Below are 25,340 nucleotides of genomic sequence, written 5' to 3'. Positions count from 1 at the left end.
GAACGCACGTGTCCATTTTTCTTCCCTCGATTTTCAACCCTCGTTCTTGGTTTTTACTCACGCGCACTTCGCGGCAAACTTTATTTCCATATAAAAGTCGCGTAATAATACGACACGAGTTTATCGTTATATGACAGACGCTTTTACAACCCTAACCGCTGTCTGCCACGTCATGTTCAATTTTGTATTTTTTTTTTTTCGCACTCGCTAGATTAACAGCAGGCTTGGTGCGAACGACACTTTAGTGCATATTGTCGGTTAAAAATATTGCGGTTGTCCGGGCCCCACGCCACGCAATTGACCCACTTCCCTACGCATGGTGGTTCATTTGACAAGAGTGCACAGATTGGCTCTTATTCCTATCCCGCGTTTGACGTTAAACGCTAGTTCTGAGCGTTTACCGATGTAATATACGTGGTATGTGCAACGCGCGGATTCAATTCGCGGCCGGTGAATTCGTATTCGACGATGGATGTGACGCAGGAATACGTATCGTTATCCGGACGGAGAAATCAGTGTGCAACGGCAACGTATTGCTCAGAGGCAAAACTGTTCCTCGAGTATCGTCACAATCGGCGACCGAGCTCCTTTCTTGAGCTCAACATCGACAGTAGTTCTCGCATTTTCCGTAGAGCAACGGATACTTTTTGCAGCGCTCCGCTGATTGCTTCCGTACTTTAAATTGATTTTCCGTCCCAAAAGTTTCTACAAAATTCATCCCAAGTTCGGCCGATCGGCCGGACGACTTCGAATCGACGAAGGACTCTTCGAGATTCGTGTCGAACATACGCGAGTTATCCAGTTTCAAGCTGTATAATGGAATGTACCATCTCTCGATTTCACATTTCATCAATTAATTACTCAGCAAAGATGCATAAATGTATTGATACTTTAATCGCGAATTTCATACCTAAGTATTGAAAATATTAGTAGATTTATGCTCCGATAGTCAATTAAAATTCATTACTAATACAAGATGCATGCAAGTACTTTTCCGGGCAAGTTTACTCTTTAAGATACAGTGAGAACCAAGAACCTGTTTCCATTCTGAAACAGCCGAAACAATACATATTCCGGACTTTTGTATTTATAACTATTCTCTGTAATATATTTAATCGTTATAGAAACGAATATCTGTAAAGTCGCTACAATTGCCACAGGAAAATCCGATTTCCTTCTTCCACTACACGCGACAATACACGTTTAATTCGTTGCAATGGGTGACGGCTACTCGCTAAACGATAAATAACTCATTTATCGAGAAAGTGGATTTTGCGCAGTTCTTACAGTCCGCGGTTCCAGTTGCGCAAACGGATACGTTTGAGACATGCATGTACACAGGGCTTCCCGGGTGCACGGTTCTCTCCGAGCGTGTAAATAAACGCAATTAACGCGGAATTAGATTACCGATTTCGACTTTGCTCGGACTCCCGGGAGTGGACCGCGCTTCCGGCGTATATATCGTACCCGTGAGTAATGAGAAGAGCGAGTAGGAGACAAGATGAGGACCGATATCGCGGCGGCTTAATCCCTGGAGCCACAATTTCCCCTTTAAGCTCCGCCGCTCCTCGTCGGATAAAGCTCACGCAATTAACGGGTAGACGCAGTTAAGAGGTCCTCGGGCACCCTACAGTCATGCGCGCGCGCGCCCACGCTCGCGGGTGGCATTTCCGAGTCATCTTCGCGAGGCGAGGAAAGGATCGGCAGAAATCTCGTTCAGGATTGCGATCGTTCGACCTCGACGTAATCGCGAGCCGGTGGGAATGGACTATCGAACTGATTTAAGCAATCCTTGATCCGGAATGCAGGAGTAAACTGAGCGATAAGAGCACGCGCGCGTGCGTTCTGTGCTCGTCCTGAAAGTGTGCTCGGGGAATATTTGATCGGTTGGGTACTCGACATAAAGCGCCACAAAGTTGATCGTTGCCTTGTAATTACACTGAAATATAAAATGATAAGCAATGAAAAAATTTACATGTGCGATTAATTTAAAACATTCGAAAATTTTTGTTATATATTTTGTATATAATAATAATTCATTATATATTTTATCTTGTATCTTGTATCTTAGTTATAATCTATATAAAAATGTTCTTTATTCCTATTTTCCTTTTCTAAATTGAAATAGTCGTATATAACACTCCAGAAATTATTTAACAAGGACAAGATCACTATCGTATGTTGCCTGATATGCATGATATGCATGATTCCTGTTTGTCAGACATAATCAGTTATCTCAGAGCAGCGATGTAATCGGTGAGATGGAATCAATTGCCATTTAGTCGATTGACTGATGAGTTATCTGAGCTCAAATCAGAATCTGCGTCATGATGCGATACACAATCGAGCGCGTTTGAAAGCCCAGCGAAAACTATATTGAATACTGCTCGATGAGATACTCAATATTTTGCTATCAATTGCGTATCCATTACAATGCCACTTCACAAAATATTTCAATACTGAAAACTGTTCATCCCACAATTTTATCGAAACGAATATCGCGTTACAATAATATCGTGTTGCAATTAGAAAACAAAAATGAGAGGTTAGATTGAAAGGTTAATCCGATTTCCAAAGGTATCCCACATCCATAATCGGCAATTGAAATATCACGTGCTAAATCCGTCACCACACTGTCTTCGTCATACTATTTCCGATATTTTAGCAAGGGATCGATTGTCGCGTGACCTCGACTTTTGCGTCTGAGATATCTTTAACTTGAACGCGCGGAATGTCGGAAAGTTCAGTTAAATTTCCTGCAACGGAGTCGCAAGATTCGTGATGCTCCCGATGCTGGAATTACTATCGGTGGTTCGACGGCCGTTTAAATGCCACAGCGGTACTACTGCCAGCGGGCTTAAAGTGTTAACGAGGCAGGCACGAGGTGGTACCAGGCCGTTTCCGGGTCAGTCGCTCGTGGCCCAGGAGAAGACCGTGTGGGAAGAAAGAACGAACTGCTCCCACGAGATGCGATCGCTCGACTTCGATCGTCGCCACTACCGGTGGTCAGTAACAGCGATCGGCTACCGAGTGACCGAGCCACCAACTCACTCGAGGGTGCGGAACATTCTCGGGCGTCGTGCTCTCGCGAACTACGTCGACGGGGCGAGGGGAAAAACGGTAGCGCCATGTTTTCTGGCAACTAGCCAGACGTACCCGAGATCTTGTTCGACCACACCCCCACTGCCCCCGAATATTCGCCCGCGAAAACACGGACGTCTGTCGTCCCGATGCTTTTCCGAAACCGATACCCGACCTGTTTTTTCGCTTTCTCTTTTTTCTTCCTCCATCTCTTTTTCCAGCAGTTCATCGTCCACCTGTTCTAGTTCGATTTCACCTCTGACTCTACTGCGATATCTTTATCCGTTATCGCGTAATGTGAATCTGCCCGCCAGTTTATCGGCCACTCCCTCTCCCTAAATTTTGTACTGCACTTCCCTCATCCTACGAATGGACTTACCCGGCATCGATCCACCCCGATCACCCCGCGATGCTGCAGCTGTCAAAATCGACCGTTTAACCCAATGGCTTTAATATATTATATAGTAAATATAGAATTAACGCGCTTATATAATTTCCATTACATTATTAATATAAATTTAAGTATACCGTTAATGAATTTTTTCTCGAATATATTTTCTTACTTGTTTACAATTCTTTTGCCGAATTTGAAATGAGATGAATCATAAATCAGCAACTGACAGTACTAGCAATAGAAACATCAGTGCAAATCGACGCTGATGAAGATGTACTCTGCAGAATGTGTGCACATCAATAGCTGGTAGTTACCAGTCCATCGATCGCATTCTCAAAGGTGCCCGCAGGTTGTCAAGCTTATGATAGTAAAGGTTGCATGGTGGATTATTTGATCAGGGAATCCGAACTCGAGCTCAAAGGCGAAGTGCGACAGTTGGATAATCTGATTATGGCAGTGCCAAATGTCTTTGTCATAATTATGTTTCCTGACATTTTGTGTAAAGAGAAATATGACAAAATCATAATTGAATAACGTTGACATGCTTAATCAGGAACAAACTAAACATGAATTCTAGAGTATCTCGAAATAATCTAATGTAATAACTGATAATTTAATCGATAAAGTAATATTATTCATTTGATCTAAGTAACTTTAAATTTTGCTAATATGTAATATAAAATTAATTTTAGAATATAGTGTAAAAATATTATATTTATCAATACAAGCATAATTTTGATACGAAGTATTGCATTTTGTCAAAAGAAACGTTATTAAATTTTTACTTTAAAATTCAAAGAATATTGAAATCTATTGGATTCTCACTAACTAATATGTTCTTAATGTAACAGCCCAAAGTCCGCGCTCTGTTCTGCAACATTTATATTTATCTTGTTTCTGCTCAAAATCTCCGAAGAATCATTCCGGTAACAAAGGATTAGCAAAATGCATTGAGATGTGTTTAACGGCGCGAATAGCTCGCTCGCGACGAGGAAAGCCGCTCGTCCTTATTGTCTGCATGCCTCGCAAGCGTTTTATCAGGGGCTCTACACTAGATAACGCGGAATCTCATCTAGCTCGGAAACTTAAGACATTCGACTTTGCGACCGCGAGTTCTTATCTGACGCGGCCTTTATCCCTCTTTCTCTCTCGCTGTTAACGCGGAATCGCGCGGATGGAATGCACCGGGTAAAAGAGAACGACGCACTCATTACCCCACTTTTGACCGTAATTAGTCGACCATCTCCTTAACCATGCGCGAATCGATATCCGCTACCACATATATTTGGATACCGCTTGTGAGATAATTGGAAACTGCCGATGTCGATAAAAGAGCCACTCTTTTTTCTCGTTTGTTGGAGAGTTCTTTAAACTAGAAAGTCCTGACGATAACATTTCTCAACTTTTTTCCACGTATTGAACAAGCGTATAATTAAAAAGTCCGTAAAACCTGGCGCTTTATAAGCAGAATGAAGAAATATAAGCAGAATGTAACCATCGTCGCGTATGCAGCTTAGACTTATCTTTGTCGCATTCTCACCGGCGTGTAACACGCGACTAAATTTAACTCGGTAAAGAAACTCGCTTGGATACGGACCTCGCCTCGCCGCGGGGTAAGCTTGAAAGTTATTGGCCACTTTCCTCGTCTCTTCGCGAGTTCAAACTCTCTTTTACGTAAGACTTCGTAACTCTTTGAAACGCGTGCCGTGCTGCATTTGCCGCGTGATAAACACGCGAATTACGCACGAATGGTTTGTAAAAAAAAGAGGATGTACGTTTGTCCGGCACGAAGCACGAAACTTCTAATTTGACGATGTTCAGCACCCACGCTTAGATGGAAATAAAAAAAAACAAGACAAAAGAATGATAATATGTTAAAACTCTGTAAGCATTTCTTTTCATGTACAAAAAAAATATACGTTTAATGTTCTGGTCAAAATCTATGCGAAAACAATAACGTTTGTTCAGTTGCGAAACAAACTCGATATTGTCTTGCGTATTAAATTAAAAATCTACAGGTTCACACACAATTTCAGAATGGATTGGACTTTTATTTGCAAAATTGCAATACGTGCTACAAATAAAACAAAATTCGAGAACAATGCGCCCCACGCGATAAATCTCGGTCGACAGACACGACGAGATGTGCGAAATTCTGCTACGAAATGTTTTCAACTTTTTTCTTCTACCTATTGTTCGTGAATGCTATACTTTCTGATGTAAAAACATAAGTGAATGTGTGACATGCTTTGAATTTGTAACACGTAGTTAAAATTTTCAATACTGAAATAAGGTCACAAGTTATATGCATAATGTGGTCATATATCATTAAAAGTTTAATACATAAATATCACATTGAGGGACGAGATATGTGCTTACTAATAGGAAAACTATTACATATATCTTGCTATTAATTAAAGATATTGCATTATTCAATGCACATTGCAATTTTAGATACTGTATAAAACCATATAATTACAATAATGTCAGTTAAAATAATAAATGCATTATTATAATATTTAATTGTTATATTAGCCCACGGCAGTTACAATAATAGCTTTATACGTCTACCATCCAACGCACCGTATAATAAAGAAAATTAATCTGACAAAAAATTGTTCTGTAAAATAATTACTTTGCAACTATCACAAATAATACAATTGCAGAAAATCTGAAAATCTGAAAAGACAGATATTCCGCTCGATAGATTACATACTTTTACAAATATCTTTTTACACTTATAAAAAAAGATAAAAGTGATACAAGATATGAAGCTTCCATTCCTCAGTTTGGAAATGTGTGTATCAGTGTGCAACCGGTGTGAATATATCCTGACATGGAAGTTCATCGAAACAAGATGAACTCCCAGAGATGCGGTTGAACGAAACACTCTCGCATTTGCTGTTAAATTACAGTTTACCAAAATTAGATGGATAAATGTGTAACGCAGCGTTGTGCACCAACACCACTTTACTTTAGTTTAATTACCGGAGTTTCTATAAGACAAACTTTCCCCGACGTTACTTCGCGGAATTCTAGCTACAATTTCATTTGTCAGGTAACAGCGTAATGCCACTGGCCCCGCGTCATGGAGTATGTAATAGCAATGTATATTCGCACAGCTACCAATTAAATATTATCTTATCGAAGTCGCACTCTCTCACTTTTCTGTCATATTTCAGTACTTATCACTCAATTTTTTATAGCTTTTATAGCAATATTGTAGATTGACATTGATACCAAAACGTAATAAAGAAAAAATATACCTATGCCGAGGAATTTAAAGTATTGAGTCATAAACGTAGAAAAAATTCATTTGCTTTAACAAGAGATAAATTTTCGCATTCATGCTTGACGATTAAATTTTTCTCGAACGTAGATATAAAAAATTCCAATTAATATCATGAATGCGTTCGGATTTTCAATATATTCACATATCGCATAAGTGGAAGCAAAAATGGTGTAAATTAGTAATTCTATCATTGTGATTTACATTTTTGAAAACTTTTCAACTAACAATACTAACTATAACTTTTCAACTAACAATACTGAAATTCATATTTATATCATTATATATATTTTCCTCGCGCGTAAAATATTAATAGGTATGTTAAAATATTGTGTTTTTATCGAGGGGTTGGTTACTGAGGTAATCTTTGTACAAGGGCTAGGTAATTCTTAGGATAGTCTCAGATAATCTGAGGTAATCTAAGGTAATCGTGATACCATGCGCGATATATATTCAGTATATCTAACCGCCGAGAGACAACCAAATATTGGAAACGCAACCTTTCATATGTTTTCGGGTCTATATGTCCGCCGAGCTGCCTACTCTGTGCTTGATTCTTTTGCTCTGTGCTAGTTTATTATTTTTTTCTGGTTTTATTATCGAAATCGATCAAAATGGAAAATTCTGAACAATCATCGAGGGAACTACCGGCTGAAATCAATACGGAAAATACGGCATTGATGAATTTTGACAGTAAATTGAAACTTTTGCCAAGTTATTTGATCGAACTGTTGTAGTGTTAGGTAATCTTAAGGAATCTGAGGTAATTTAAAGGTAATCCGTATCAAGGGTAATTTTTGTACACTATAACCGCTAGTGACCAACCCCTCGGTTTTTATGCAACCACAATACGATCACATATTTACCTAATAAAGCTTTTATACAGACTAATAAAGAATATTTATTATTTGAAAAAATATTTAATGTTTAGATAAATATCATACTATAATTTCAAATTAATACTTTAAAATATATTCTGTTTTAATTTGAAATTATTGATATATTTGAAATCTTTCTTCGCTATAATCATAAAAAGATATTATAATTGTATTTTAAATGTGATGTATGTTTGCACATTGAGATATACAACAAAATAAAATAAAGGAATATTATTAATCCAAATACATTTTCTAAAACTATCGTCAGAATTATGTGAATACATCAAATTCCATTTTGAAAGTGCATTTCTATGCAACGCAACGGTCAATGGTGTAACACCACAAGTTTCCGCCGAAATTTTACCAAGTCGCAAAACTCAACAACTGAAGTTTTTCAAGCAATCTTCACTTCTACATAATAATGCAAAATTTCTGTCGATGCAAAAAGATGTCGCGATTTTAAAATCTCCTTAATTATTTGCTTCTTTACGCGCAAAGTGCATAGTTTGCACGGAAAGTTACTCGTAGACACAAAAATATGGAATTGAGAAAAGTATAAACTACTGCATCTTGCATTCGCACAAATATACGTATAGATTCGCGAAAAATAATTCGATTCGGATCATCGTAAAAACTCATCTTATCATCACGAATTCACCTACGCAACTCGTTTCACTTGAATAAAATGCTTAATGGCAATTTTAAACATGAAGCCGGTAAGGTAAGGCGAGATTAATCGAGACGTGACCAGATTAAAGACTGATTTCTTTCCGCACGCGAGGCTCTTGATTGGAAAAGTTTTGACTTTTACTTTATTGTCAGAGCGACGGCGCACGAACATCGACGTTTCCTTAACATCTTCGAGGTACGATTGTCCGCCGATATGCTTCTTTTCCTAGTATTTTAGCCTTCTAGCTGCATGCATTCATAATGATATCGGCTTTTTTCACGGCGAGATCACACGCGGTCAGCGAAGTAATCGAAAGTCCGTGTTTTACAAACATTTGGAACATCATGTATGAATATTTAAGCTTTCGAGCGCGTAAGCGTGCCGATTTCCATGTAAATTGAGTAACAAACATATTCCGGCGTGAAATAAAAAGAGTAACGCGACAGCAATGCACACATTAGTGAATGATGTTTATTTTGTCCCTCTGTGCGAAACCATTCCAGATTCTCGTTCAATTATTGATTTTACCTGACCTGTTTCAAATTACGCTTACGGTGGCTCCCACGCATAGCATTATCGAACAAGGTAAATTCAATTTTTGCTCTGAATTATAAGAGATTAATATGGACGTGTCTTTTTTTATATTTACCTTGCATATCAATCTTATTCTTCTTTTATACTATTTTTTTACACTATTTTCATGTAAACGAGAAAATATTTAAGTTCTAAAATTAATGAAGAACGTAATGTGCACATTATTAAATAATTATACTGTAGTATTAAATACAAAAAGTAATATATGTGACAATATATGTGACCAATATGCGTGGAGCAACATTATTCATTTGTATGAATAAATTACTTCAGATTATTTATTATATCAAATATGTATTTTTATATGTATGTATTCTTATTTTTGAAACCAGTTCAAAATCCTCATTAATGTCTGAAATATGAATACTTTTGCATAATTGTTCTTCATCGATTCTTTACATTTTAGAATATCTCTCCTGCTTTTTATCAACGCAATTTTATTCGTAACAACCATTCGGAAATTGTTCGTATTCCTCGCTGCCGGCATAAAGTATTAGCGTAACCCTAACCATCGAGAATATGCACAGAGAGTGGGATACATCCAGCCTCATGAATACCGAGTAATCTCAAATTATCCAGTAAGTACTTAATATCGGTCACGAAGGCAATATCGGACGCACGCGCACGCTACATCGAGAAACGAGATCTTACGCGAGACATTGCCGTCCGTACCCGTAGCACACACGCGCATACGCGATCAGACTTCAATTTCCAATTGTTCGGAATAAGTCGTCCATAACGGTAGAAACGTTCCACCGCGTTCTGCACAGTCGTGCAATTTGCGATAGAGAGTATTAAATTATTATTCTTGGACGGGCGGATGGGATATTACGATTTCCACGTGGAGTGCAAAGGGCAACGGGAGCGGCAGAGAAGATTGGGGTGGGAGTTGGATGGTGAAGCGCCGGGTAAACGGAGGATCCTTTGGAGTCGTAATGCATATCGCGCGCAGACGAAGAAACGATTAAGGATAAAAATCTTTTCCGCGTTATCGACCGACCTCGAATGCTAAACTTATGACGAGCTGCGATATGGTCACGGGAAGGAAGAAGGGAGTAGAACGAGGATGGTGCAGAATGGGGAGGCTAACTGCGGAGACTCCGGCAAAGGAGGAAATAATACGTTTCACCTCCGGCAAAGTCGATAAGCATCATTTGGTGCCGGTGGATGGGTAATTGGATTGTCTCCCTTCGTACATTTCACTTTTATTGCCGTTGAGTACAGCCAGTAGTACGGCCCGATTCAGCTTGACACTCGCGATTAGAGCTCGCGGGAGAACTACGACAAGGGGCCCTTTATGCGCTCTCATGGCGATAATAGGAGGTGCATTAACCGTCGCGTATTTGAGGAGCGCTGCAACATCCCCCGTGATTCGTCTAACTTTGTGCAGCCAAGCTTTCTTATCGGGATGGTCGCGTTTCGCGCGGAAAGTTACTCGTCAAAGCGAACGACCCGTCGCGTTGAATAACAACGGTTAATGGAGGATCCGTGTGCACGTTCTAAAAATAAATCGCGGAAGATGAGTATAACGAACGCTGAAAACGTAAATTGTCGTCGAGATAATGAATAAACTAACATTTTTTCATTGCGTGTCCGTAGATGACACGAGTATTCAAGCGAGCGCGCAAGACAATGATTTTCTTCTAGGGGAGGATCATCATAGCGCGAGCAAATGCCGAGGTGGTGTATGAAAGAGCACTGGACCCGGCAAATGACTCGCATCATTTAAGTGAAACGATGTGCACGCCATGAACTCCAACTTTCCCGTTGGATTATCTTGGGAGAGCCGCATCTCACGACTGAATTCGAGAGCGATAAAAAGCGCGGGGAAGTTCGCGTGGTCTCGGCGAACAATCGCTTTTCTCGTGCTACTTCGGGCCGTGGATTGTAAGACGTACTACGACGATGTACTACGACGAAGTCACGTGCGTCCCGCTTGCAATCGTGCACTCGCGAGGGTACCTTGGCAACTCGCGCCGTGCCACACTGATTTCTTGTCTCGCGGCAGAAATAGGGGAGTCACGAGAGTTCACAACTGTGTTCGGCTTCGAAACTGCGGCAATAGTTGTCGGGCCTCGCCGGGAATTTCGGTGTTTCCCTTGCTTCTTGCGCGCTGCCACGTTTCTCTCTCGCGAACCCGAGCAGCCGCGCGAGTGCGCGTGCCGGAATTTCGAGCCGTACGGCGCAACTTTAGCCAACGCGAGCGGAAACAGGACTCCTAGAATGCTCCATTTTGCGGGGCCTCCTATCGCAAAGCGTCGCTTTATGTAGAGGGAGAATCGAGAACGGTGCTGCGGGATCGTGAACGTGCCGCTATGCCGAAAAGGGAATAATCCGCTTGACGATCCGCAATGTTGCGTGCCTCATGAAAATTCGATTTGCTGAATCGACGAATAGATATTACTTCATCAACATTTCTTTGGTGTATCTTAACAATCTGTGAACAATATTGCAAGATAAAAAAATACAAATGGTCTACTCCATCTTTTTAATGGTACTTTATGATGTGCTTCTAATTTATTTTCAATAATTTCGAAAGTCTCGCAAAATCTATTTCTCGGATGTCTGCTTGGCATACTGAAACGATTTCTTCATCCTTCCCCTGCTATAGTTATAACATTTCTGATTTAAAATCATTCGGGATAATAAATTCCAAACTCACAGTTTAGAATCGTAGCGTAGCTTAGATATTATCTTCGGCGGCACGTAACTTGAAACTTGTAGCGTAAAAGTTCTCTATCGATTAAAAACTTGGATTTGCGGTGTTTTTCTGCTCAATTATTCATTGCGGACTGGAACGTTAAATCGGATGGAGATGAAAGTCTTTACGCTCAAAAATCTTGCGACCAACTTTTTCTACGTGTTTAGCTTTGCATTTCATACAAGATATTTTATTAAATGCATTGATATAATTTACGTTTTATTACGTTGCATTGATTAACCGTATTACTTTCAGCAGTGAAATGAGAAGAAAGAATTAATTATGTTTTTTCAGGGTTTTTGTGCATTCTTGGATGGTATTCAATAATAAGAACAAAAAATTCCCTTTTTTGCGTTAAGCAAGTTGCCTGGGATAATCGGCGATCAAGTACATGTGGCTAATCTACTTCCACGATGTTGCTCTCGACGGAAACAAACGACATCGTTCAAAATGATAGATGCGGTCGACTGTCACGTAGACCAATATTGCCTCTGTATATATTTTAGATAAAACATTTATGAACATCATTGCACGTGGATGCTTCAGTAAAGTAATCACATCACATAGAAAAGATCACATCACTAGCAAGTTTTTAAGTAACTCTAAACATAATTCAAGGCTTTTGATATAGACATAATTAAAGATGTTTAAAAATACAAATATCACGACTAAAAAACTTCTAATTATAATATATTTCGCGATATTATAACATTTTATTATAATATTAAACTATGAAGAGAATTTATTCGAGAAGATAATTTTTTTCTCTCGGGCATGCAATGATCAATCATTTTAATTCCTTCGTTTTATGAGCGTGATAAAAAAAATCACAAATCAGTTGTATAAACTAATTCAGTTCTGATACAACTGAGTACATAATCAGAAGTAATCTTTTTATTTACAAGGAGTCTGTATATTTTTATCATTTGATTAGAACAACTCGTAAATTAGCACACGAGTGATGAAAGTGTAGCAAACAGTCCACCAACTCTTGATAAGTCCACTGCACGCACAGACAGGAAGCGCATCTAATCCAATCTATGCTAGATAAATCTCGGTTTCGAGTCATATCAAGCGAATTAATTCGCGAACGTACCGCGTGCAGCTTCGGTTTCGAGACCGCGCTGATGGCTTCGGCCGTGCTGCTAATTAATCGTCTCCGTGCTAGCTGCTGGACAAAAAAATCCGCGATAAATCGAGCCAGGAGCAGCCCCACACTCTTTTTTTCTTTCCTTATACGCGCCATACGTCACCATAAGCGTCGGGCATATTTCCCGACTCGCACGGACCGGAGGTGAGGAAATCTATTTCGTCGGCCAGCAGTCGAATTTGCGATAAGTCAGTCGAAAGAAATTATGCAACGTTCCTACGGAATACCGAAACGGGGGCTTCATTAAAAGTGCAACCTATTCTACATGGTTGAAAAATTAACTTAACGAGATCTCTTGAATTCGTAGAGATCCGTCCGAAATCCGGCACAATATTTAATTTAACATTTAATAGATAACACGTATTTTCTTTTTTGTACTCTAATTGCAAGTTAAGCTAATATTGAACCATCATTAGCAACGGTGATCTATTCCTGAGAGAAAAAGTCGAAGGAATAAAATAAACTGTTATGGTTTCTGTTATTGATCCAACTTTGATAAATGAAGTTGGACAAAAATAGATATCTTTTATGAACGACAGTGAATTGTGTTACCCGCAAACAATAACTTGTAGCATTTAAAATAAAAATCTAATAAATTGTGTCTGATAAATTCAGTTTACATATATTTACGACGGTTACAAATAATAATTTTATAACTGTCTTATCATCACTTTATATCATATAGAGGTAACATTTTGCAATTGTGTTACTAACCGAATTCCTTTTTTTTGTGCGAATAATTTATCGCAGCGTGATTTTAAAGAGCCGCATGCTTTAGTTTGTATCTTCCGCGAACGGAATAAAAAATGAAATGAATTAACGAAGTGTCAGGGAGAAATATACGAGCACGACGTGTCGCCGTGTATCTCTCGCGGCTTGAGACTTTAAGCTCTCGCATAAAAATTGCGCACCGTCAAGGCATTTCAACTTATCTGGAATCGGTGGGTACATTTGGTTAAAAAATTCTAGGAAAAAGATGAAATATATATCAACATTAATTCACGCGGATGCAGGTAGTTCTTTGTTTATATTTATCTTTCGTTATCTGCATGTAAAAATGTCAAATAACATCCGAAAATGTGCGATAATATCATGATTCAGATAGAAACTGGCGGTATCACGATGGGACCTGGGTTAATGACCTCAAACTGCCTGTGCAATTCAGTCTGTAACTGCTGTTGACTCATTCGACCGACGAAATGCATTCGCAACTGCCACCCGTCACGTTATATTTGCAAAATGGGCCGATTTTAATGACACTTGCACAGACTGCGATTAGTCTAATGCATCTTCTCAAGCGTTCCGTAGAAGATCGCTTTCAACGAAGCACGAAAGTATTCATATAGCACACTTATAAATGCAACTGTATAATAGGATTAATAGATAATAATACGGTTAATGCTAAATACAGACATTGAATAAGGATGACGCATAGAAGATGGAGAGAATCTTAATATTCCATAATTTTTTCATTTAACATTTATTTTTTTATTAAATATTTCCAAAAACTTTTTTGGTTTGATTTCTCTAATGCATATCAGAAACCATATTTCTTTTTTATTTAAGCTTTTTAAGTGTTAAATTCCACTTTATGCATTGATATTTTAAGACGGGTTTACTTCTTCTGTAAAAAAAGATTTTATTAATACGTTTTAGGATTATTTGGATCGGTTATTGAAAAATTTCTTGTTTTTAATTTCCGATATACATACAAATGTCTTTATGATAAAATTTTCAAAAGATTATAAAGACACAACCACCAAGTAGATTATTGTTTAATCATTTGTTTCGACACTTTTATAACGATTTTAATAGCTTGTTCTCGCTTGTCAATATCCTCGCGTTGATCAACCGGGAATAACATTGATAGCATACTTCGCCAGCTTTTAAAGTTCGCTTCTCGGCTCTTCGAGATATGGAGGATCTTCTTAAAGAAGGCACTTTAATAATCTAACCCCAGAATAAAGCCAGCGAGAAAGGAGCGATGTCGAGTTTTGTTACGTCCTCGACAAAAAACGCTATAGAAGGGTCGTACTCGGCGTATAGTTTTGAAACACCTATAAAAGAGCACTTACCGATTACTCAGGAATAATTTATTTGCTCCTTGCTCTAGCAGTTCCGAAAAATGAAAACATGATTGATGCTGTAGAAATTATCGATTTATTTTCTCCAGACATCTTATCATCATATGTAATTAATTTGCAACAATGCAAGCGATCATCATTTGGACAAAATTTTTGGAAAAAAAAGAAAAAAAAGATTCAACAGATAGTTCTTAAAACATAAAGTTCTGAAAATGAAGTCATATAACGCAATGTTCAGATTAATATTAAATAAACATAGGAAACATACATTGACTACTTTTAATCGTTACTTTCAGCATTAGAAATGTTTATTTTGTTCAGCGAACAAAGTAATCTTCTCCTACGAAAGAGAAGGATCAACCACTATGTAAAGTTCAATCCCGATCTCGTAACTTTGATTTATTGACTGCAATCCGAAATTCTTTTCGCTCAAGTTACCCGTCGACATCAAGCCGATGACAGATAAGGGAAATCGCGAGGAAGTAAGGCGCCACCATTCGTTCTCGATCAATCTGAACAAGTTCTCCGAGAGATCCGACCGAATATTCCTCGTACTCTGAAGTAATCGGCTATTTCGCCCTCGCCTGTGCAATCCAATTCCTCGCGTGCATGCGAGGACCTTTCAAAAATTTCATTGGTCAGCGCGAACGGGATATCGTGCCTGCTCTAACCCCGTCGCGTTTTCCATTTATTTCGCAGTCAGCAGTATCGATAATTGGCCTTTCCGAATCTCTGACTTCCTTCCGCGAGATTACAAAACGTGTAACTACGAGTCGCGGTACCTTCTGCCGATTTGCTACATAATTCTAATACCGTAGTTATATTAAGAAAAAAATTAGCAACTATATTTTCACAGGCAGTCGCTATATTCTTTACATTCAGGTAACATTTGCGGAACAAAAAGTATGGCAGGATATTATGTTTTCAATATAAAACAAATATATTTTTATTTAAAAGAAAAGCTGTGTATAAGATATAATATCAAAATATTAAAACGTATTTAAATTCACATGGCATATTGATTAACATGCATTGCAAAATAAATCGCGCCCTCTGGTCGTGTGCAGAGAGATATAAAGCTATCATCAAAACTGTTTTATTCTTTTACGCTTTATAACAAGAGCCATTCTGCGCAAAGTACATGCTGCACGTCAAAAGTTGACAGAGCAGAAAGGATATTTACGTTGCATATATTTGCGCAAATGCAGTTGAGGCACGCTCGCTCTACATCTGCGTACTCGCATTCTATATTTTTATTTCCGCAGGGATAGCAAATATTTAAGACAAACTTGTTTGTCTTTTCCGATGTATGGCCTACATTTACATGTCCTCGTTCGAGCTCCAAAAAAACACGTATGGATACATTTTCTATACAGTCGAAATTAACTTCTTTATTTTCACGAATTAATTTATTTCGTATTATATTTATATAGACAACTATATGTTGATAATCCCATTCATATCGTTATTATAAGTAATATTATGTAAATAGGAATCACAAAGAAATGCTATCGTTTTCAGTTGAATGTTCTTTGGCATACATATTCCTTTTATACGAAATTCCTCTCGAATTTTACGAGCTTAAAGCTTACACAATAAAACTGCACACTTGAAATTATGCTGCAACGTTCTCGATCTCAATGACTAATTTTACGAGGATATCCGGAACTTCTTCCCGACAGAAATAATACTTGCCCGTAATATCGAGCGAATGGGATGAATGCGCATTCGCGCGTACCAAGTGTACGTGCATAAAGCAACTCTCGGCGCCCAAAAGGGAAAAGATTCAATTATCTGGAGTTGTGCATGTCTCGCTTGCTGCCACCGCGTTTACACGATACACGAAAGTCTCCTGTACAAGACTCATACCCCAGCGAGGCAAGCAATCGCGTTAAATCTCCGTGAAAATTCTAACGGATGTGTATTCGCGTATTTGTATCTTTTCCAGAGAAAGATGTCTAATTTTTATGAACAACCTAGATTCACGGGACGAAATTATACATTTTATAGACGCTCTCGAACTTACAACTCGATTCTTGAACTTTATTTCCCGTGCGTTTGAAATATCTCACTTGTGAACAAAAAATAGCAGTTCCTTATGCCAATGATGATTGTACTTTCTTTAGACAACTTTAGATACGATCGCATTTTGTAGAATTCTCGCTACAAAATTTGACAGAAATGTGTCGATGGTATACGAAATATGGCAACATATTTAGGATTTATCAGATAGATATGTCTAGTCGCGCTTCTCTTCGATCGCGCTTGAAAATATTCCCCAAACCGAAACCGCACGAATTATATTGGCTGTGAAACGATTTTGCTTTGCCTGCTCGTGCAGATTTCGCTCTGATGTGCTAATTCAATTACACGCGGCCTACACAAAGCTCTCGATACAGTGAAAATTAGAACGGAGAAGAAGCCCGCGGTATTACTACAGGATAAGGTTCAAGTTTGTCAGCTTGAGGCTACAGGCAACATATGCGACAAAATCTCGGTTTATCAGACTACAAACAATGATATGTGTTGTATATGATATTTATAACGAGCTCTACTTCGATAATGTTATTCAGAAATAAAATAAAATCGATTTTACTCATCTAAAAAGAGAAAATTCTCATTTAAGAGCATACAATTTTTTACTTCTTGTAGATTTTGTCAAGGTTCATCATTATGGACGCCTTAAGGCTAGTTATGAATATTAAAATTCTCATTATTCGCATAGCCGCTAGTCAGTGTGGATGATCTGTATGTCGACGGACACAATTCAAAGTTGCTAAATTAGTTAGTTTAATTATAAATAGACGCTCGGCATCTCTCGAGGTAGCTAGTTAAATAGATAGATTGCAAAAGTCACATCCCATAGGACTCGTTGCGGGCATCATCTTTATTTTAAAGCTGCAAGAATGCAAGATTACAAGACATTCCATAAATACGCCAAGTATATCATCAAGAATATACGCGTACGCCATATATAAAAATGTTAATAGGATTTTTATAATTTTGCAAAGAATTAAAACAAGATCATCAATTCTTTTGAACATACCTGACAGTTAACAAATTTGATATCAATTTTCTCTTAACGAAAATTTATTTTACCTTTTTCAAGAATGTTTTTATCAAGTTAAAGACATCGAGTTAAAGGTAAAAGTTCTAGCAATTTCATTTCATCGCGGAACCCAATAGGTGCTGTTTCCTACCGCAATTCGGAAACACAAACTTTCAAAGTTGTTTTGCCGGAAAAGCGTTGATAGAATATGATGGATAATGACAAATGCAGAATACAAAAGTCATTAGTGCTTGCCTTTGTATGCGCATATAAATAATATTGTTAAAATTCTTTTTCGACTTTCTTCGAATAACGCAAATCCTATAATAATAATGTTGCAGCTTTTCGGCGCATTCGATTGAGAAATAAGTTTTTCGTAACTTTCGATTATCTGAAAATGTCCTAGAGAATTATTCGGATTCCGATGGGATCGTTAGACGTTGGTAACAAATGAGACTAAATGTAGGTCGAGAATGGGTTAGGTTCTTCATTTTTCAGTGCAGCTGGGAGGCGCTTAACATCATGAATCTCCTCCGTGTCGGACAAACAGGGACAGACGCGCGATTCTCCGCAATTAAACAAGCCGAAATGAATATGAAAAAGGATGGTAACTAGAGCAAAGAAAAGTTCTCGCGGGACGACCACGTCGGCTTCAATTCCAGAAATTATTCTACTTTGTAGACACACGAAATTCGCTTCTAACTGAATAGAGCATCTCGATCCTCGTTCACAATTAACAAACTTCTGCGGATCAAGGCATTCCGTGACTTTAACAAACTCGACACGATTCATTAATATTTTGAAAAATATCCTAGAAGATATGATCAGTTATACACAGTTTTTTGAATATAACTTCGAGATACTTTGTATAATTAAAAAAATTAGCGATAAATATTTGTTGACTGAATGAATACAATTTAGGAACAAGATTATTAGAGAGATCAAAAACTTACATTTTTATCTTTTATTATTCACAAAAACCAAAGAATTTAATCTAATGAATGATATCATAAAATATTATAAGATAAAACAAATGCCCGATTTTATCGATGTCTTTATGAAACACTAAAACTTAATTTTTTCAAATGTATTTTCTAGCATCTGTTGTGGGAAAGTATTATACTCTTCAGTAAACATGTACCTCATCTCGTGGCTGTTATCATGTGTGCAATGAAAATCGTAGAAACTGACTCTGATGTTGTAGAAAAAATAACATATTTTCCACGCTGTCACATTGGGAAATGCATCTAGATGTACACGTGAGTAAACGAGAAAATGGAACCACATTGTATCATCTGCTTTTAGTAAATAATAATAAAACAGAAATTTTATTGTAGATATATATCTATATATTAACGTGTTTTATCCCCATTATACATTTAGGAATCGTATATATAACAACATATTAAAATGATTGATAAAAAGTAATCGATCATTGTTTGGTCGTAAAATATAATTTGCATATATACATCAAACCATTTACTTTACAGGAGAGTCTTCCTCTTATATTACTGAAATAAGTATATCAAAGCAGCACTAGAAAATTTTCAACTTTTGCCGTCTTGAAACTGACTTAGCTACAGTCAATCTCTCCTCCACTGCGACAGGACACTATTGTAATTGGTTTGTCGCAGCTTAACTAACTGCCGGATAAAGTCACCGGTAATGCCGGTATTTAAGCAAGGCTTACCGCTACGAGGTGAAGCGAGATGTTTACTGCTAATTACTGCGGCTTCGAACTTTCGATTTACCTGAATTTATATCACGGACGTGAAAAAGAGAGAGCGCGTTAAAAAATTTCTTTCCAATTTCGGGTTACGCGTGGACGTCTATTTTGTAGCAAGGCCAATTGCTCGAGAAAATTGTGGATGTTTTTTCAATCAGCCCATAGAGCAGATTCTTTGGCAAATATGGAATTGATTTTCTCTTAGAAAAAGTACTAGTATGTATTTTTTCATAACTACTTATTTTAAAAGATAAATATTTAAATATAATGCAGTTTTAAGTTAAAAATAGACTTTTAAGCAGGGTTCGATTCAATTTAATAATATTTCTAACTCTAACATCGCAACATGATAATCACGTCACGCTCAAGATATGCAACTCGTGTGAAGGTCCAATAATACAACATCACGAATAATTTGCGCAAGTTAGCTAAAGTTCTCTGCTGTCAGGAGTGTTCAAACACTCTCTTGGATTAAATACAGAAGGGCAATGCTCGGTCCCAGCGAGAGGCCGGAAAGCGTGGTGGATATAATGTACGATAACGCTATAATATAAATAGTTGGCAACATGCCAGGCGAGTTAATTGCTAGATCAGCGGTACTTCCGTTTGTTCACCGCGAGCTTGGCTGGCGAGCTAAATTTTTCTTGGCAGAGAAAGCGCGCGAGCTTAAGCTCGCAAAGTATTCCCGTTTAATGTACCCGGTGCGCGCGCAAATTCAAATCTCATTTGTGTGATTAAATCTCGCGCACGGCACACCAAGAGAAATACAGAAAGTACTTTTTTAAGGAGGACACGGACGTACGCGGGAGAGCAATCAACGGCGAAAGAAACGGAAAACAATTCAACACTACTGCATGTTCGACTGCAACGCGTTGCGCGAATCACGCGAGTTCTTTTCACGCGAGAAAAGCGGATGGGACTGAGTTTCGTCGAATACTGAATGACTCCGGGAAACCAGGTAAATTCGCGTGATGAAAATCGGGTTGTTCGCGACCGGGCAACGGGAATTAAATCCTGAACGTATAGAGCAGTAGCAAACTACAAGTGAATAAAAACTCAAATAATAGCACGCGATACGGTGCAGCTTGCGATATTTTGTTAACGTTCGCGTTTAATTCATCCATCATTTCTAACTTACATTTCGGGATTTTGACAGTTACATTTGTGTCAAGTCTCTCTCCGGTATGTTTTGCTTTCGCTTTTTATCATATTCGCTTCACGATGCATCAACCGTAGACGCCGTCGTTTCTCTCATCCCGTCATGACTCTCGTGGTCCTGAAAAGACTCGTCCGAGGGTCGACGACGAAGCAATTGAGGGTCCACGACAAGCCTGACATTGACAGTACTCTTCCACCACCTGTACCACAGCGACACCTGGTCCTGAAGAAGGAGACAAATGTGAGCGAGTAGAGAGTGCCGACGAGGTCGCGCGGCTGCTCCTTTTCTCGCTGATTTAAATTATCTGGGCAGTTTCAGTTGTCAGGGGCAAAGGGCAGTCCACTCGATAAATCAGACTCGAGTGACGTATCTCGAGTATCCTTCAATGAGAGAGAGAGAGAGAGAGAGAGAGATTCGGAAAGTGCCGCGTATCCGCCGATTATTCTTAATTAAACACGACGTTCGACAATTTCGATTCAACTGCAGCGATTTACGACGTGAACCCCGCCCGACAGTTTTATTTAAAACCCCTACGTGTCCGATCGTTTCGCACGAAAGTGCACTCTACGCTTCAAAGCGGTCGCAGGATCTTCCGCGAGGATTAACGAGAGCGGTTCGGTGACATGCGATTTGCCCGCTCTTCACTCCGATTGCCGGACGAATTATCGCGCGCCAGACGAATCATTTTGCTTAGTATAGCGATGCTTCCCAATGGTTCTAGCGTTTGAATGCTACAGCTGAGGCATTAAGCGGCGTAAATTATTCTTCGTGGAATCGAAGGCGCACTTTGTTCTAGATAGAATAATGCATTACAGATCCTAGTGACTGATAAATCTTCCGATTTATCGGCGACATTGATCTGCGCGCTGCACCGGAGATGTACGTGTGCTACGTGACTGGATTACTGCATATATTCTCGGGATATAAGCTCGGCGAAAAAGGCACTGATAATGCAGATTATTATTTTATGTTTCCATAATAAACGTACTGCAACACAATGATATGCAAGATGCAATAATTTTTCCAATTAGAGTCGCTCATTTGTGATATGATACAGTGAATGTCTAGTATTATTTTTGCAAAATTAATGAAATTTTATGCGGCCTGAAAAACTTTTGATAAGAAATGATGAAAATAATATGAAAATCATTCCAAATTGTTAATATGTTACGCGAGCTGCTAACAAGATAAATTCTTCGCAATCTGCTGATTTTTGGGTTTCTTATGATATCTGTGCAATAATCGTTGATTTTCGTTCGCATTAATTTCTAAAATAATTATTTAAAATTATTTAGATTTTATTAAATATGTATACATAAATATCGATATGATAAATCTTGTTCTATAGAGCATATTTTTTATGTAGACTTGCATATAGACTTGCACATGCGGACTCTTAGCAATCTCCATATTCATATTTGAGAACGTGTCATTAACTATTAATTCAGCAACACCTTTAGGAAAGATAATCAAGCCTGACACGTTTGCTGACAGGCGCCACGGCAATTAACTATATATGGAAATTTGATGAGGACATTAGCAAGCATTTTAGGACGCATAAACGATCGCCATAAATACTCGCCATAACGGCTCTGAGCGGAACTCCCGTTTAATTCACGCCGGCGCCATAAAGATTACGATCTTTATCCCACCGGGAGGACAATATAAACCAAAGTTAAGTAAACCGTATGGTGAATCGGTAAAATAAACGCTCGTAAATAAAACTCTGTGCGAGTTTCAGCGTGCAAGTCTCGAGACGTCGGAGGGGAAAAAGAAGACGAATACGACAATGGCTTTCCCATTAGCAACTGAGTCTTCGGACTATCGTAAAGCAGTAAATCATAAAGCACTCTCGTAAAGGAGTGAACGCGTCACGTAGTCTTTCTCGAGAATCGCGCGGAAGAGACTCTCAGGGACGTGGAGACTCTATTAGCCGAGCTTCCGGTGCTCGCTCGGTGCGCGCGTCGCGATTTACTCTCGCGTATATATTCTTTATCTTATATCTCATAGCTCATATCATAGCATATCGTGTGTCTTTAGTGTGCTTCCCCGACCGCGCAGAGTGCGCCCTGACACGTTTGTTCCGGGTCGCTCCCCCGGTGCTATATCCGCGCGTTCGAGCGTCGAGATGCCGCGCTCACCTGCTTCACCTTTGCACCGCACCTTAATGCGTCCGCCCGGAACAGGCGTCGCTATCTGGCCCGGTGAGATCGCGCGGCATAAACATAAACCGCAGCACGACGGCGTCGCGCTGGCTGCGACGTGAAGTCGATGACCCAGGGGGTTCACACTGCTGCGGGTTATCCAGGCGTCGGTACGCCGCCTGCATGGCGACGTACGTCGCCGGTCAAAAATGTCCCAACACTATGAATCCTAGCCAGCTACGAGACTTACGAGATGCACGCCAGAAGTATTTCTTCAGACGTGTTACGCGATAAATAAATTACCCGCTACACGGGATGGTTTTGACCTGCCTCTCGGTCGAAGATGGTGAGGCGGTAAACTAAGAAAAACGGCCGCGCTGTTCTGAAACTCGGGCCGTCAATAGGTTTCGAGATACGAGCATTATGCGTTGATCTATGCGTCTACGAATCCCGCCGGAAACTTGCGCATACAGGAGTCTAACAACTTTTGATTTATAGAAGTGTTCGGAATAGAAGGGTATTATCCATTTGCAGCTTAACGATTATTTCGGTGAGGTAACTTTTTCGATATTGAAAAGATCTTGGCAATATCATCTCAGAATACTTCGGCTGTAAATCACGTTCGATATTTTCAATGACACATGACAATATAAGAAAATAAAACGTAAAGATTTTAGACAAACTAAATATAAAAAGATATATATCTTAGAGATAGATATTTTATATGAAATATTAAATTTATCTGTGTTAAAACAATGTCATGTGTTAATAAATAACGAATAGATTTGTCTTTTAATTTCCTGTAAGCTGTATGATGTAGTGCCGTTTATACATTTATTGAAATAAACAGGCAGAGCTTATTACCGGATTTATCGTTCGCCCCCGAACTAATCTTCACTTACTGGTGCTAGTGGAGCACTTAATTGCAAGGACACATTCGGCCCCTTGGGATACAGGAAACGGCTGGTTAAATACGTTTCATTACAACGCTGGCCCCGTTCCGCGTACGCATATGCAATATACCACGCGATCCGTTCCATATCATGTATTTTTCATTGTTAGCATATAGTATGAACAATACTTTATAGCGTTTCTTTAGCGTTAGCGTTTAATTAGTGTTTAAATATTCCATGAAAATTTAGTAAGATATAATTGAAATATTGATATTTAAAAATGTGTATTTCCAATGTATTCTGATAAAATGTGTTAATATGAGTATAGTATTATATTCGCATCTTTGTAATATTACATAATTAATTGAGCAAAGATTTAATTAAGATTTTAATATTCTGCGGATAATCTATTGTAATATCTTTCGTTACACTAATAAATCAATTTTATTATATATCCCTATATTAAACATCAAGCAATAGAAGACTTATGTATATATTGGGTTGGCCAAAAAGTAATTGCGTTTTTTTTAATATAAATAAAAGGCGAATTTTTCATGGGAAACAAAAACTTTATTAAACAATATATTGTCCATTTTGTTTGATTATCTTTTGCCATTTTTCAGGCAACTTCATGATTCCGCGCTCAAAAAAGTTCTTTTCTTTTTCAGCAAAACAATTCCAACAACGATTTGATATCCTCATCAGCAGTAAAGGTTTTACCATTCAAGGCGTTTTGCAAAGAACGAAACAAATGATAATCTGATGGTGCCAGGTCTGGCGAATATGGTGGATGTGGTAACACGTCCCATCCAAGCTGCAACAATTTTTCACGCGTGACCAAACTTGTACGTGGTCTAACGTTATCATGGTGAAACACAACACCTTTGCAATTCACCAATTCTGAACGTTTCTGTTTGATGGCATCATTTAATTTATCCAGTTGACGACAGTATACGTCTGAATTAATGGTTTGATTCCTTGCAAGCAGCTCAAAATACACAATACCTTTAAAGTCCCACCAGACTGACAGCATAATCTTTCTTTGGTGAATATCTGCTTTTCAAGTGCTTTCAGCAGGTTCATCACGCTTGCTCCACGATCTTTTTCGTTTGACGTTGTTGTAGACGATCCATTTTTCGTCGCCTGTTATCACACGTTTCAAAAATGGATCATTTTCCTCACGTTTCAAAAGAGAATCGCAGATGTCAATACGCTTAGTGAGATGAATTTCTTTGAGCTCATGTGGTACCCAAATATCGAGCTTACTAATGTATCCAAGTCGTTTTAAATGGTTTTCAACACTCGATTTCGATATGTTAAGATTCTCAGCAATCTCTCGTGTCGTTAAACGCCGATTGGAATCGATCAGTGCTTTTATTTTGTCATCATCAATTTCGATTGGCCTTCCTGAGCGTGGTGCATCTTTCACATTAAAATCTCCAGATCGAAATTTAGTAAACGAATTTTGACACTGCCGCAGTTTTAAAGCATCTTCGCCATATACATGACATAACTTTTTATGAGCTTG

The 25,340-nt window shown here is 38.6% G+C and overlaps 1 protein-coding gene across 1 annotated transcript in view; it reads left to right on the top strand.

Moving 5' to 3' along the window:
* LOC105278394 (zwei Ig domain protein zig-8) overlaps window positions 1-25,340 on the top strand; it is a 314,696-nt gene that overhangs the window by 92,253 nt on the left and 197,103 nt on the right. The gene's annotated exons all lie outside the window — the stretch shown is intronic.

Source organism: Ooceraea biroi, chromosome 4 (assembly GCF_003672135.1).
Source record: "Ooceraea biroi isolate clonal line C1 chromosome 4, Obir_v5.4, whole genome shotgun sequence".
In the NCBI taxonomy this organism is placed as follows: domain Eukaryota; kingdom Metazoa; phylum Arthropoda; class Insecta; order Hymenoptera; family Formicidae; genus Ooceraea; species Ooceraea biroi.
Note: the sequence above shows the minus strand (reverse complement) of the source record. Positions and strands in the feature narration are given on the sequence as shown.